General features: G+C 36.4%; 1 protein-coding gene across 3 annotated transcripts in view; it reads right to left on the bottom strand.

Moving 5' to 3' along the window:
* Positions 1-17,199, bottom strand: part of LOC150100355 (uncharacterized) — a 358,520-nt gene that overhangs the window by 82,754 nt on the left and 258,567 nt on the right. The gene's annotated exons all lie outside the window — the stretch shown is intronic.

Here is a 17,199-nt window from a genome sequence, read left to right as displayed (position 1 = left end):
AAGCTAAAGCAAAAGAGCTAGACACTCAAAACATCAACTCTGAAGAAACATAGTCATCATATCTACTTACAACATCTGTATCCCCTTGAAATCTGGAAAATTCCATGAACTTTGCACCAGAGCAGAGTCTGTCCAAGAATACAGGTGGAGATCAGATTTTGAATGGAACAAAGTCACATCAAGTTGCAAAAGAAACGGACTTTCATCTATACATCAACAGACAAATCTGCGAATGGAGGGATCAGAAACCTAGTCAACAAAAAAATCTATAATCACATCTCATCTCCAAAGTCTCTGAGGGAATAATGGTCATAATTTTAAACTCACACCGAAAAGCAACAATAATCTGTGCATCCACTAAGACTTCAGATGAAAACTCCAATACTTTCTACAATCAACTGTCAGACTTTCTCTACACTGTTCCAACACAGTCTCCACATCATAGGGGAAGGATCTTAATGCACAAATAGAATCAGATGTTTCAGGAATCAAAAAAATATAGAGCCTTTTTATGTACCACATAACAACGAATAAAAATGGATATTTTCAAGCTGAAGTATGCAACACCTGTGACCTTATCAATCTACAAAGCAAATTTCCACACAAATCTGGAAGCAAATAGACATGGGAACAAGATCACAAATTGATCATATTTAATCAATAAAAAGTGAGTGAAATCAACTCAAAATTGCAGAGCTCACAATAGTGTAGAACTACATTCTGATCATAGAATAAGTGCGTATATAAAACTTCATTTCGATGCTTTTAAACCTAAAACAAAATATCACTAGAATGACCTAACTCTTCCTACTACACAAACTATGAAGAAGCACTACAACACAAACTGATGGAATGCTCAATGCCTGAAGAAACATCCCTGAACTTTGCTCATATTGTACAATCCATCCATAAAGTAGCAGCAAAAACTTTGATTGTGAACACTTCATCTTTTTTCTTTTTTTAAAGGAAAGAAATGGGTAATGCACACCACTGAAGAATTGGGAAAGAAACACAATGACATTAAGCAGCAAAAGAGGAATCAGAGGACATGCAATCTACATGCGCAGTTAAAAGAACTAAATGAAGTATATATATACAGGGTGTTCGGGATAAATTTGACAGTTTCGTAAGGAAAAAGAAAATCTTCTTTGTATCTATTAAATTTAATGAATTGACAAAAAAATATTACAGGCAGAGTTAATTACAATACTATCAACAAGATTTACTCAAAATAACCACCATTAGCATCGATCACAGCTTCAATTCTGCTTCGGAACCTCGAACAAGCTGATGCTACAGTCTCCCTGGGAAGGGCCGCAAAAACTGTTTTAATTTTATCCATTAACTGGGCTTTTGTATTACTGGAAGTGCGATTGGTGTCTTTTTCAACTGCGCCCCATACAAAATAATCCATGGGGTTAAGGTCTGGGGAGTTTGGAGGCCAAACATTTGGACTGGTGAAGTCGTAGAAATTTTCAGACAACCATTTTTGACTTTTCCCAGAGGTGTGGCAAGGGGCCGAATCCTGCTGCCATACATACGGCCTACCATTGGCTACCCTTGTTATCCAGGGCTTGACTACAGTTAGCAACTCCACGAACAAAGCCCGAATTCCAATGCCAGGGTTCTTCAACACCTGTTCCTGCAGATTTGCGAGGAATTCTGCTGTACGAACGCAATCAGATCGTCTGCTAGGGATCTTTCTTCTTGCTACATCCTCGTAGTCACCATTGCAAGTCTCTAGTTCATGCCTGATTGTTTTTACTGTATTCAGGGAGCATTGGGCAGCAGTCGTAATATCCTTATTTTGATGGCGGGCACGAATCATCATGATACAAGTTATTCTCTTCCATGATTCAGGTGGGTTCCAGCTATCCATCCTTTCTGACATCTTGTATATGAATGAAGAAGGGTCCAAACTTTTAAATGAAGAGAAGTGTGTGTTAATACATGTAACTTACGGAAAAATATAATTAATTATAAATATGTCAAATTTATCCCGAACACCCTGTATATATATCCTTTCAAAATGAAAAGGAAAACCATATCTAGGCTAGTCAAAAATTAGAACCATCAAAAGACCTATAAAACCAGAGAAACGTACCAGGAAGCTAATTCCTTCTACACCAGAGAGAGGAAGAAAACTAAGAATAAAAGCTAAAAATGGCAAAATATCTGAAGATAAATCTAAGAACTCTTACTATGGGAGAACCACTTTGAAAAACTATTGAATAATTCATTTAACTTCAATACAGATAACCTACCAGAAATAATAATCCAAAAAGAACCTCTGATCACATGTAAAAAATTTTATGATGCAAGAATTTGAAACTGCACTAAAAGCACAAAAGAATGAAAGAACTTGGATTAGACGGTATAAGCTATTAAACATGGAGGAAAAGGGCTTTAGAAACTATTGTTAATTATCTGTAATACAGCTCTAGCTATATCCAATATTCCATCACAATGAAGAGAAGGCTTAATAATACCAACACACCAGAAATTTGAACAACCCAGAAAATTACAGAGGAATCACACCACTTCCTACAACACTAAAAATCTATAACAGGGAGGCTCTTCGGCACCTTATCCTTGATTATATATTGAGACTCACAGAAAATGAATATGGATTAATTCTTGGAGTTTCAGAAGGACAAACCCACATAAGCAGTATCTGTTTTGTAGATGTTGTATTGATTAATATTCAAACTTCCAAAACCGCTTAGATAATTTATTTAAAAATGCAGCACTGATCGGGTTGGCAGGCATTAGTAGTAAAACTAAAGCCCTAAAGAACAGAATAGAAGGAAATATTTAGCCACATTCTTGAAGGTTTAAGTACCTTGGTTCCTACGCTGAACTCTGACATAGTGAAAAGAAAACACAAAGTACTTCAGTTCCATAAAAGTTTAATATCTGGAAATCCAATCTCATCACCACAAATACCAAAATTCACCTGTACAAAACCACCAGTCGGGCCATATTTACATATGGTGATGGTGCCCAAGCATGGAACATCCTTACTCAACAACAGTTAATATATCAATAGCTTTGGAAGAACATGCCTTCAAACATTGCTAGGATATACACGGCAAGATCACATTCCCAATAGTGTTATTCTTGAAGAAAGCCAGCAAAGACCCTTAACAGAAATAAATCAAAAAAATTAACTAAGATGGTTGGGACACCAACTTAGACATCTACCTTCACCTACATTCAGTATTCTTGCTCTCTCTACAGCATAACTAATGGACATGGAGGGAGAGGAAGACCAAGGAAACAGTTCTGGCAATATATAAGCAAACTCCTTTATTGAAGATGAGACTCAGGAATCATCTGACATTTATCAATTGGTAAAAAAACAGAGCAACCTAGCTCACTTTTATCTAATAGGCTAACTCCATGGGCTATTAGCTATATAAACATTTCTGCATATAATTCTTTATTCATACATGAATAAATGATGACTATGTTCAATTTAGCTGTACCACACTGCTTGAGTGGAGGAAGATGCCACTATTCATAGGATTCCCAATGCCAAAATGAGTGCAGTCTTCAAAAGTTAAATCTTTTCATAATTTCCACAAATCTTTTGTAGTTCTTTCAGTATCCAGGGATAAATGCAACACAAAACTGAATTATTGCTAGTCGACTACCAGTAAACACCTGATGGCAACTAGCACTGTGTCATCATTGCATGAATAATATTTAAGTTTCTGATTATTTGATAAACAATGATGCAACAAAATTCAAAAGCATTATGAGAATTTTGATGATTACCCTGATAAGAATTTCAGAATATTTTCCTTCAAACAATGATATGACCCCAGCATTTGTGTCATCATTCGAGTCATTATGTAGTTAAAACCTACCTCGCAGGTAAAACTTTGCATCCTTTATTAAAAATAGTTTATTGCTTAAAAAAAAATCTCAAAACTTCATCCTCACTCTGATGATCTCTTAATCAGCCTGGATATTTGTATCTCTCTTCACATGTTTCTCTAGATGAAACTAGCCAATTTCTGGTAGGACTGAACTCATGCATTGTAACTCTTGGTTTCTTTTTTCTAAGTTAGTGGAAATTCTGTAAGACCTATTGCATAGGGAATGGACGATGATTATTTTCTGCACTGGATGATGATGTGATGTGGAATGTAGGTAACATCCTGAGTTTGCTGGCTAACTATACACTAAGAAATTGAGTATGTTTTGTTCAGATATCTCAACAAGTGTACCAAAAAGTGGTAAAGACCAATTTGTCTCTAATTTAACAGCAAATTCAATTCATGGATGAAGGAGGCTGTCGATGGAGGTGATGAAATCTTCTAATTGGAGAATAGAACCAGGCAAGATGATGAAAATGTCGTCAACATACAAGGGTGGTCTGAAGAGTTCTCAGCCTTGACCACAGATGGCAACAATATCGGCATGATTTTTTTTTTTTTCCAATTTGGTACATCTATCATAAGCATCCATGTGAAACTGCAAGTCATTCTATCAATTGGTTTTATACAGCTGAAGCAAAAGTGTTGTCTGTATCCCTTGAAATGGATAAAATTGAGTATAGTGCAGTTATAAAATTCTTTGTAAAAGAAGGTTTAATGCCAAAAAAAATTCATTCAAAGTTCATAAAAGTTTATGGGCACTCTTCTCCTTCATTTTCGACAATTAAGAAATGGGCTGCTGAGTTTAACCTTGGCTGTACCAGCCTTGAAAATGATCCATGTGAAGGATGCCCAAAAAGTGTAACAACACCATAAATCATTGATCGAGTGCACGATATGGTATTGGATGACCAGCAAGTCGAAGCGCATGAAATTGCTGAGACTATAGGTATTTCAAAAGAAGGTGTAGGATATATTTTGCATGAAGATTGCAAATGAAAAAACTTTGCACAAGATGGGTGCCCCGCTTGCTCACAGCAGATCAAATACGCACTCGCATGAAAATTTCTGAACAGTGCTTGGAGCATTTCAACAAGAATAAAACTGATTTTGTATGTCGATTTATTACTATGGATGAGACTTGGATTCACCATTATTACACAGAAGAAGCTGGTTGTTTGGCGCAAAGATGACAAAGTCTGTTCCATCAGCAGGAAAGATCATGGCATCAGTGTTTTGGGATGCTAAAGGCATTTTTGTTTATTAATTATCTTGAAAAGAGTAAAAACAATAACCAGGGAATATTATTCCAATCTTTTAACCAGACCAGACGAAAAAATTTGTGAGAAAAAACCTGGTTTGCAAAAGAAAAAAATGAAAAAATTAAGGGACCTGCACTATGAATTGTTAGAACATCCAACCTATTCCCCAGATTTGGCTCCCTCTGACTTCTATCTCTTCTCAAAACTAAAACTTTTCCTCACTGGTCAGCGTTTTTCTTCGAATTAAGAGGTGATTGCAGCTGTAGAGGGGTATTTTGCAGATCTTACTGAGAACCACTACAGGGATGGGATAATGGCACCACTGGAATAAATGTATTAGTCTTAAGGGAGATTATGTTGAAAAATAAAAATAATTTTGAAATTATAAACTCTTTTTTTTTCATTGTTAGGCCGAGAACTTTTCAGACCACTCTCCTATCTTCACTAAATTTTAGGTTGTGTTCTTTTATAGTGAAAGGTTCCCTCATCTCTCTCCTTTCAAAGCACTCCATGAATAGGTTTGCCAACAAAGGGGGGAGGAGCCTATTGCCAATCCTTCTTTCCCAATGTTCAAGATACTCATTCTGGAATTTGAAAAATGTGCTATTGATATAATGTTCAGAGAGGTCCATTATGTCTGTTATGTCTGGTGGAACAGGTCTTGTAATAACTACAAGGTTTCTATTCTTGGTATGCTAATGAACAGATTTACTATGTCTATGCTTGGAAGTATATATCAATAGGATCCATTGTGGTGTTTTTGTGCTTTCTATGAAGTGTATTGTATTGGCCAGTGTAAGGGCTCAGTAGGTTTGATAGATATTTTTGACAGCCCCACCCAAACAAAGAATACAATGCTATTATTGGAGAGTATTATCTTGCATCAATAATAGGTCTGGAAATGGAAATATACCCCAAGGGGTCATGACAGTGATATCTGAACTGATGGTAAGTCATTGCTTTAGAGAGTGAATAAATTTGAAACAATAAGAATTACACAAAAGCTTTTTTGGAATAGGTTAACTTCCCCCACCCACCCGCAGTGTAGAGACATTGAGTTAATCCTCATTTCTTAAGGTGAGGCCAAAAGTTCACCACAAAGTGTGCTTTAAGAATTTTCCAACACATAAGATGGGAGCTTTCACAAATTTTGGGTAGTTATCCTAATTAATACTCATGTTTCATGTGTTTCATAAATTGTAATTACTATTTGCTTATATAAACATTTTTCTTGAACTCTTGGATGATAAAAGTATCAACTATCTTTATTTGCAAAGAATAAATGGAAAACTAGAGCAATGAAAAGAAAATAGTTTTATAGAGATAAAACGGAATAATTTAAAAAATGAATTAATAAATGCAGCAACAGAATGCCTTGGAACAAAGTAAATGGAAGAGGAGAAAGGGAATAAGAAACTGGGATGAAAACATTGAAGTATAAGAAGCACATAAACAATGGATAAATATAAAATCACTAGAAGCAAAAATGAATTATAAATACAAACGAGAAATAGAAAAAAAAAAAGCTTGCCGAAAAAAAGAATAGAGAAACATGGGATAATTTCATAGCAAAAGTGGAAAGAGATCTTATAGTAAAGAGACCAAATACATACAAAATTCTAAGGAATAAGAATAAGGAAGTAAAGGAAAAAGTGAAGCTTGAAATAATCAAAGAGAAACCATGGCTGGACTTCTTCCAAAACTTATGGCAAGATAGTAATGAATCTAAAACTGACATAATGCAAACTACTAACTATACAGTAGAAGAAACAAAAAATTCGACAAGCAATACAGCAAAGCAAATTAGAAAAATCCCCTGGAGGTGATTGAATAAATACAGAACTTATGAAATATGCAAGCATCCTGTTTATCAAGTGACTTTTTTAAATATTTAAAAATATCTGGTAGCAAGGAAAAATCCCAGAAAGTTGGATTAAGGCAATTATCATCCCAATATATAAAAAAGGAGATAAATGCAACTGTGAAAACTACAGAGGAATAAGTCTTCAAAATATTTGTTATATGTTATATGCATGAATATTAACTTCCAAACTTAAATCATATGTAGAAGATAAGCTTTGCAAAGAACAAAATGGATTTTGAAAAGGACGATCGTGCATTGACCCAGCTTTTATATTAAAAATTACGAATACAACATAAAAATGCACATAGCATTTGTAGACTACCAGAAAGCCTTTGAGAGTCTTAAGGAACAAACTGTGGACCATACTCAAGAATCTAAACATTCCAAATACATGATAATTACAAGAATCTAAACATTCCAAATACATGATAGTTATTGCAGCTGCCTGCTGCAATAACTATCATGTATCAGAACAACCAAATAGCTATAAGAATCAATGAAAAGTTACAGAATGGAAATCAATGAACAGAGGGGGGGGGGTCCATCAAGGGTGCCCAATGTCACTGCTGTTATTTAATATCTATATAGATGAAATAGTACAGAAATGGAAGAAAAATATAAAACTGGCATTTAAACTGGATTGTGGAACCTATACTTAATACCCTTTTGTTTGCAGATGATCAAATAATCATAGCAAGAAGTGAAGATGAACTCCAAAAATCAATATACATCTTAAACATAAGTGCAAAAAAAATACAAAAATCATGGCCTTTAAAGGACCATTTCCAGTCAGAAGTAAAATCATGATTGAAAATAAAATTTTACAACAAATTAACTGCTTCAAATACCTTGGATGTGCTGTATCATATACAAAAAAAGCAGACATTGACATCAAAATTTCAAATTTTCTGAAGATAACAGGAATGATCAATAAATTTTCAAACTTAACCAAGTTCAAAAGCATACATAAGAATTTATAAGAGTTAAAAAAGTTATAAACATTTATAAGATTTATGAAGTTCTGACAAGACCTTCTCTACTGTGTGGAAGTGAATTATGGACAATAAAAACTGAAGAAGAAAAAAGAATAGAAATGGAGAAATGAAATTCAGGCAAGAGACAGTAGGCTATACTCTCTGGGACAAAAGAAGAAGCACAGCAATATGTAAAGAACTAAAAATAGACTCAAGTATTGGATGAAGAATATGAATACCCAAAGACATCCCCCCCCCCCCAAAAAAAAAACTCCGATAACATCCAGTTGGGGGATATAGAAGTCAGAGATGAACAAGTAAAAGATGGAAAGAGAGCGAAACAAGCCACTGGGCCTCAGCCACTCATTTTTCTCTTCTAGAAAATTATGAACAGTATTTTTCAGTTTCCAAAATCTACTCAGAACTGGTCTTCTAGAAAGCCAGCATAACTCGCAATGAAGAATGAGATATCCGTATTCCAAATCTAACATTTCACAATATTCTCTGAATTGTCTTCTGTTTAATCCTATTGCTCTAATTTTATTCATGCACTTTACAACCAGTAACAACATAACATGCGGCAAATTTAATGTTTTTCCACATAGTGACTCTTGGTGTATAATGCAGCGATATTTTAGTAAAGGACGACAGAAAAAGTTTTAAAGTAAAGTTATAGTCCCAGCAGCTTTATCTATTACTGACGGTGCTCTATCAGCACAAACACTGATGAGTTTATTAGAATCTATTTGTAGATTTTCTAGGCATGATTTTACTTTCTCAAATATGTCTTATCCTCTTGTTTTCCATGAAGCAATTCAAGACCAATAAGTTCTTCAAAAATTATCAATTCCTCTTATAAAAATGGTTAACTGGGCTACATCACATATGCCATCAGATTTGTCCAAAGTTAAAGAAAAGAAAGTACAAGCAAGGACAAGGTCTTTCAGTTGCTCAGATACATCATGACTTCTTTTAACAAACATATTTTGTCTTCTTTTGATTTCTTCCTTTTTCTTAATGACATTCTCTCTAACTCAGACCCAAGCACTAGCTTCAATTATCCTTTTATTTCAGTCTGATGTTGTGTTTTTAGTGTCAATTAAGATCATTTTTTATTATGTGAGAAAGTGTTTTCGCAAACAACGCACAATGGTTTCCCTGACAGATTTGCTATAAATAAGAACTCACTATACTTAAATATAAAGAGCCAACAGGCTTCATTTCTGCGATATAAACATTAATTAAATTAAGGAGATATTAGATCCCACATTATTTTAAAATTTATTTTAAAATACCGAATAAGAAACTCAAAGATTGGAATCAGAGAGTTTCATGCCGAATATAGTATAAAAAACTATAAAGTATCGGCGAATACTAGCATGAGCTAAATGCAAGTAGTCCTAGAATGTAGTACAAACACGGGCAACTCGTTGCAAAGGTGGGTAAAGTTCTGATCGCTATTCTTGGTATTTTCCATAATGTAAATCTTCGAGTTTCTTATTCGGTTTTAAAACAATGTGGGATCTAATATCCCCTTAATTTAATTAAGAACTCGTGTCTCCATTGTTCATTGAATTCACGCTTACTATCAACTTCTGTTTTTCTTGCACTCATTTTCTTTTGAGCTGTGATAGGTAACTGAATGTAAAAACAAGACTTAATTTTCAAAAAAGTACAAACTACACATATAATTTCTTGGTATCTTTAATTTGCAAATGTTCACACAGGACAAACAAAGCACAACTCCTTAGCGCATGAGCATCAATTGTAAACTGACTGACAAAAACCTGCAACATACTGCTGTCACTAACACTTGTCACCTCAGAATCAAACAAGTGAATGGGCAAAAGATGTGTGTGAAACAATAAAATCGCTAAAAATAATTACCAAGTTTTAGCTTTTTTCTACAAATTGGTTTTTGGTTAATTCTTTTTGCATAAATAGGCTTAATTTTTTATTATTATCACTGGGGTTCTAATGCGCCACTTTTGGCACATGTGCCATTGGTTGTCATCCCTGGTCTAGCCATTGCAAGGTACTCTCCCTAGTAGAAGCATAGGTTTTGGGACCCACAGTCAAGTTTTGATCTTATCAATGCCTTATGTAAATAAAGCAGAAAACATCTCTCAGCACCATAAGAGGTGGAAGATAAGGTGCAAATGTTCACATACTTTACAGCACTTGACTCATAACTGATGTGAAGGAGGAAACTGAATTTTTAAATACATGTGCCAAGAACCTAGCTTCTGGTGCAACTGGAATTAATGTTTGGCTCGGTCAAGGTAAACATGCCTGCAGCAAATGTGCACACAAACTATCTACTACTGAAAATCTGAGCCCATTTACAAGCATCCATTTTAAGAGATGGTCAGTGGCTTGGTGCAGGTGTCTTTCTATTACCCTCATGCCGGCCTGGTTGGCCGAGTGGTTAGCATATCCGCTCTCCAGCCAAAAGGCTGCAGCTTCGAATCCCGCCATGGACATGGATGTTTGTGATTGTCTGTGGACAGTAGATGGCATTGGTATAGATGAGGGGGGGGGGGGGTTGTGGATGAGGTTGAGTGGTGGAGATGGAGAGTTGTAGAGTAGGTGCCCTCCCTTGATGAGTCTTAGAACTCCTTGGAGGTGTCAAATGATAATAATAATTTTAGAGTTCTTGGTCAAGGTAAACATACCTACAGCAAATATGCACATAAACTATCTACTACTGAAAATCTGAACCCATTTACAAGTATCTATTTTAAGAGATGGGCAGTGGCTTGGTGCAGGTGTCTTTCTATTATCCTCATATTACATGAATGACAGAAAATGGTAGTCATTCATATAAAGATCATTACTTACTGTCAGAGGAAGTTATTCTGTCATCAATTTGATCTTGACTACAAAAAAGCATAATCCATAAAAACTGAACAACCTTGTGGGACTCCCCTCTTCTTGGGTATACATTGGGAGAGAATAATTCCCACTAGGACTTGAATCCAAATCTTCAAGCAGTGTTACATATGTTTGTTCCACATCAAACATAACTGATGCTAAATGTTCTCATTTTAAGGAGGCATCTCTAATGGATGACTCCCTAGCGTTCCAGTAGGATTAGTAGAATGGTATTTTCAGAAGACAGATTGTGTTAGGTCATTTCTCTTCAGCAACCATGAAGGATGAGAGTTAACCAATTTTTTCAAAAACATTGCACAAGCAGCTGGTCAGAGCAACATTTGTATTCACTTTACCTCAGCAATAGAGCCTTGATGCTGTTGATGTCTTGTCAGAATCAATGAAAACTCCATTGTAGGAATGTTTCTCATTATTTCGTTTTTGATGGTAACATCTGGCTTCCTATGTCGAGAGATTGTTTTAATTAGTCTTGGATTTTCCATTTTTGAGAATTGTGAACAGCCAAAATCCACCATTTCTACTTCTGTAAAAGTATCCAAGACATCATCATATTCCACTCCCTCAAGGACACTTGGTTCTCTGGAGATAGCAAGCAAGTCATATCTTTTAGGGATTTTGTAGTTGAGAAAGCAGGATTAACATATGTGTCAATGTCCCAAATGACACTTTGCCTTCTAGGCATATGAGGGTTTAGCAGATGTTGTTGCTATTTCCTCTTCACCTTCGGATAGGATATTCATGTTCGTTGTTCTGTTTTTAATTTTTATGTCGCCTTTACATCCTTCCACCTTTGGCATGCTCTGAAGTATGCTGTGGCCTCCCTTACAGTTAGAGCATTTTGGTATTTTGCTCTTACAGTCTTTATTCTGTCATCTGTCATGAAAAAGTCATGACAGGCATTTTGAGAATAACTATTTCTGACATTTAAAGCAGTGTAAAGAGTTTGGGATATAGAGTCTCACTAGAGAGTTGTGATAACCTGCTTTGACAGAGGTTGATTGTTGAAGTCAAGGATGATATTCTTGATGAGAACCAGATGCTATTCCAACATATAGCAGGGTTTTTTCTCCCGGAAACTCGGGTTTTTCATCCCGCATACAGACAAATCAGTCCTTCAGAACACACACAATTTACAGAATCTTGGAGTGATGGTGGACAACAGGCTGAAGTTTGTACAAACATGATAAAAACTACATAGATGATAATGAAGCAGACATGGACACTGTCATAAGGAAAACATTCTGCCACTTTATCATGGTATGTATTACACTGTTCAAATCTGGTTTCCAAGAATCTGGAGATAGAGATGAAGAAACAGCGTACAGATTATAGTACACAGACAAGTAACCATATGACATCACAAGTAAAATGTTGAATATGAAGAAGGGGTTGAGAAAATGCTATTATTCCTCATCTTATACTATGACTCACTATTCTATAAAATCTCTGGTAAAAACATCTTATATGATAGAGCGCAGATAAAATATTTCAGTATGGGAGTAGAAAGAAGAATCAAGAGAGTAATCTTTATAACTGAAGTAGGATTGTGGTTATCAAGATTATCAGATTATTTCCTTTAAAGAGAGATTTTATTTGGACTCACTGGAGGTGCTTATTATATTAACATTCATACCATGCTGTGTCTTGTAAGTATGAAGAGAACCCACTTGATTGTATATCACATACCTTAATACTGGGCAGACACATTTTTAAAAATTAGTGCGTGCGCACGCGCACACACACACACACACACACACACACACACACGCGCGCGCGCACACACACACACACACACACGCGCGCGCGCACGCACACACACACACACACACACACACGTGTAGGGAGCCTGTGTAGCTCAGTAAAAGTGGTGTTTGCACTCCTCAGGGCCAAACAGCCCGAAGATAAACTTTGAGTTCAAGTCTAGTTGCCGACTAGAGGAACTTTTACTAAGCCTTTGTTCGGTTCCCAAGTTAGTCGATCTCTGGCATGGGCAAGCAGATTTTTTTTCTCCCGGGATCTCGGGTTTCTCGTCCCATAAACTCGAGAAAATCGACCATAGAAGCCACTACTTCAGACATTAAAAATATTGTGTTAGGGTTAGAGATCATGAGGTGGCAGCACTTGCTGTGCAGTATCTTCACTGTGGGTTGCTTAATTAGTGATAGCCTTGGACCAGCTATCTCTGATTGGCTACCAATGGAGATTGAACTGCCCACTCAGTGTCCAAAAGTTAGATAGGGCTAAAACGGCCTTGCCTACTCCCTATACGGGAATTAAAAAAAGGCATTAGCTGATATATGTGATATAGATAAATATAGATCAATTTTTTTCTTGGTAAATATTTATGTAAAACTAATATTTGCAAATTGTCTAAATGCTATCAAAAGTAACATTATCTTATTTCAAGTCATTAAAAAAAAAAAAATTTAACTTTTCAAAACACTCTGCATTACATAAGATACTGTTTTCTTTGCATAGTAACCAAGCAATATTTTGCTTTTATCTCATCCTATTTTATCCACAAAAATCATTTCCCCCACCTCCAGCAATACTGAAGTATCGCTATAGGAATATTTCAATAATTATGAGTTACTAAGAACACTTACACATTTTCTAGATTTTATTTTTTAATTTAATTAAGTGCTGCAAAAGAAGGAGGCAGGATGTGAACTCAACATAGAGAAAAATTTGCATGTATGTTCCAATTATCAATCAATTAACTAAATTTGCGATGATATTTAATTTTTCACTGATTTCAAGTAGTCAGTGAAAAATTAAACCTGGGGTAGAATTCCATTCTTATCTACCTAAAATACAATTTTAGGTCACTGAAAATACAATTACGCATTGCATTAAACACGTGTGCATGCACATGCTAAAGCTGCTGTTACTTTTATAAAATAATCCTGTGATTTTATTTACAAAAGAAAATTATTCCTATATCCTGTAACATGATATATCACAAATCCTGCATCAAATAAAGCATCAAAATATCTTTTTAACACTTTTTCACCCAATGTGATTCAAAAATTTTTTTTAAAAACTTAAGGATTAGAATGTCTTTTCATCGAAGTAAATTCCAAAAACTAAAAATAGTTCCTTCTGGATAAAAGAATAGAAGGATCAAAAATTCTTAGAATAAATTTTCCTTATTAATCATTTTGACAGGTCTGTGAAGCCCTGTGGAAAAGGTGTTTGCATTCATAGTGTTAGGCCGCCTGAAGAAAGACTGTTCTGTCAATTGTAGTCACCAACTAGAAATTTTTCTAAATCTTCCTTCAAATAGTTCTCAAATTGGTCAATCACTGGCATGGTTTTTTTTTTTCCTCCTAGAAAAAAGAAAATCAACCTTAGAACCCACATTATTTTAATCAATAATGTATTGCATTAGAACCCACGAGATGGTGAGAGGAGCCCACGATACCCTCTTTAATGGAAGCCATTTATTAAAAGTGAGTTTGGGCAAGATATCTCTGACTGGCTAAGGGAAGGTGAGTGACTGTCCAGACTAGGCTCATAAAATAGAATGGAGCCTAAATACCAGCAGTATGCTGCATTTAATTTTTTTTTATTTTGCCAAGTAAATTATCATAAATTTTAATTTGTACTTTAATTAATAATTAGATTTTAAATGTACTATAAAGATGGCAAAGTTTAACATAACTGGATATCTTGGGGAGAGGGGGATTTCAATTTTTTATGTTGAGCCCATACACGAGAGGGTGGATGATCAATCTATAGTACATTAGTATCGTGTATGGGTGGCGAGTTGGGAAAGAAGGTACTTGTTCACATTTGATTTAAAAGGCCTAAATATTGTATTCCTTGGGAAATGCATTAGGGGGGGAAGACTGTTCCATAGTATAACAGTTGCAGAAGGAGGAGAATAAACTTGTTCTGTGGGTTTCCTTGCACTGTGATGGGATGTTGAGCAGCAGCTGCACGTGTTCCAACGAGCTTAGTACTAAGTGGGGAATCATTGATGCTATTTCAACTGAACATTTTCCATGGAAATATTTGTAGAATACACAGTGTGGAGACCAATCGTCTGTCTAAAAGTGGGGTGAGTGAGTTGGTAAGAGATGGGTTATTATTAAGTAATTGGTCTCCTCTGTATTGTGTCAAGCATTTTGAGGGAGCTTTTGGGGGCCCCACCCCATATGTAAGAGCATTCAATGGTTGGGAGGATCTGTGATTTGTATAACGTTAACAGCTGTTCAGGGGTAAAGTAACATCTTGAGCAAAAGAGAAATCCTAGTTGTTTAGAAGTTGAGGTTGCAGGTTAAATGGATGAATAACACCATTAAGCTTGAGCATCAAAAAAAAAGAAACAATTATAGAGGGAATTTAAGGAGAAAGGTGACTAGCAGGCACATGAACGGTATAAAGCGCAGGCCAGAAGGGTAACGAGTGTGGTAAGAAAAGCAAAAAAGGATCACGAAAGAACATTGGCCATGCAGGCTAAAGAGAATCCCAAACAGTTTTTTAGATATGTAGCAAGTAAAAGGAAAAATGTACATGGCAGAATGATTTTAAAGAATGCCGATGGCAGGAAGGTAACTGAATCAGTTGATATAGTTGAGTTACTGAGCGAGCAGGAATGTATCATCCAGGTGGTGACATTGCAGAAATGAATGAACCAATAGATTATACGGGAATTGTGGTGAATGAAGTGGAAGTGAGTAGTCTATTGCAAATCCTCAATGTTAATACATCTGTGGGATTGGATGGTATACCAGCTCGTGTCGTACGTGGAACGGCTTAAGAATTGTCAGTACCCTTGACCATTTTGTTTAATTTGAGTCTCGAGTCTAGGTTAGTTCCGAGGGGGTGGAAAAAGGGGAAAATAGTTCCACTGCATAAAGGTGGTTCCAAGACTGCTGTTGTAAATTACTGACCGATTAGCATATCAGGAATCATTGTCACGGTCTTAGAGAAATTAGTCAAGAAAAGAATACAGGATCGGATAGATGAAAATGGGATATTGTATGGGGGACAACATGGTTTTGTGAAGGGTAGATCATTCCTCAGTAACTTGCTCACGTTTTATAGCACAGTGACGGCTGAACTGGATAGGGGTAATGGGTTTACAGTGATACTACTGGACCTTTCCAAGGCCTTTGACAGGATACCACATAGAACCCTAATCAGTAAATTGGAGCAGATGGGGATAGATATAGGGTTGGTGAGATGGATAGGAGGGTGGTTGAAGGAGAGATACCAGGGAGTGGTTTATTCAGGAGTGGAGTCTAAAAGATGGCTTGTGACTAGTGGTGTGACGCAGGGCTCTGTTCTTGGACCACTGCTTTTCAATTGGTTCATCAATGATATAGGAAAGGATTTGAGAGGAAGTGTTCACTTGTTTGCTGATGATGCAAAGTTGGGTAGAGCAATTGTGAGTGCACAGGATGTCAAAATTTTACAGGATGATTCGGATAGTTTGGAGGACTGGGCTAGGAAAAATGGATGTCAATTTAATGTGGCAAAGTGTAAGGTTATGCACTTTGGGGTGAAAAGAATAACAGCAGTATATCACATTGGTGGAACCGTACTCCAGGAGATTGATGAGGCCAGGGATTTGGGAGTGTTGGCGGATAGGGAATTGAAGTTTAGGGAGCACATTGCAAAAGTGACTAAATCAGCTCATCAAATCACTTGGCTTCTGAAAAATACTTTAACATGCAGAGACAAACAAGTTGTTGTTCCTCTGTATCGAGCCTTGATAAGACCCCATCTGGACTACTGTGCCCAGTTATGGGCACCAGGGTTTCTTCGTGATGGGGAGGAAGTGGAGAGGATCCAGAGACGAGTGACCAAGATGATAGCAGGCCTGTGGAAGGAACCTTATGAGAATAGGTTGAAGATTTGTGGGTTGCAGAGATTGGACGATAGGCAAAGGAGGGGGTGATATGATTGAGACATTCAAATTACTGAAGGGTTTCTATAAGATTGATCCAGAAGATATTTTTGAAAATATGACTGGTGGTGGGAGGACTAGGGGCCATGCATGGAAGCTGGGCAAGGGCATGGTTGACAAGGGTGTTAGAGCTAGGTTTTTTACTTGGAGAGTGGTGAATGAGTGGAATAAGCTTCCAGAGTCTGTTATGGGTGCTATGCCCATGAATGAGTTCAAGGCAAGGCAAGGTATGGTAGATACTGTGTCAATGTCGAATAGTTGTTCTTGACATGATGTTAGGGCCTCCCTCGATGAGTCTGTTGACTCCTTGGAGTTGCCCGGAACAATAATAATTATAATAATAATAATGGCTGTGCGTTTATGCCAGGAGAGGCTTGATGTCAGGGTAATTCCAAGAAGAGAG

Source organism: Typopeltis vanoorti, chromosome 13 (genome assembly GCF_054136105.1).
Source record: "Typopeltis vanoorti isolate ZY-2024b chromosome 13, IOZ_Tvanoo_1.0, whole genome shotgun sequence".
Lineage (NCBI taxonomy): Eukaryota > Metazoa > Arthropoda > Arachnida > Uropygi > Thelyphonidae > Typopeltis > Typopeltis vanoorti.
This window is presented reverse-complemented; position numbering and strand designations above follow the sequence as displayed.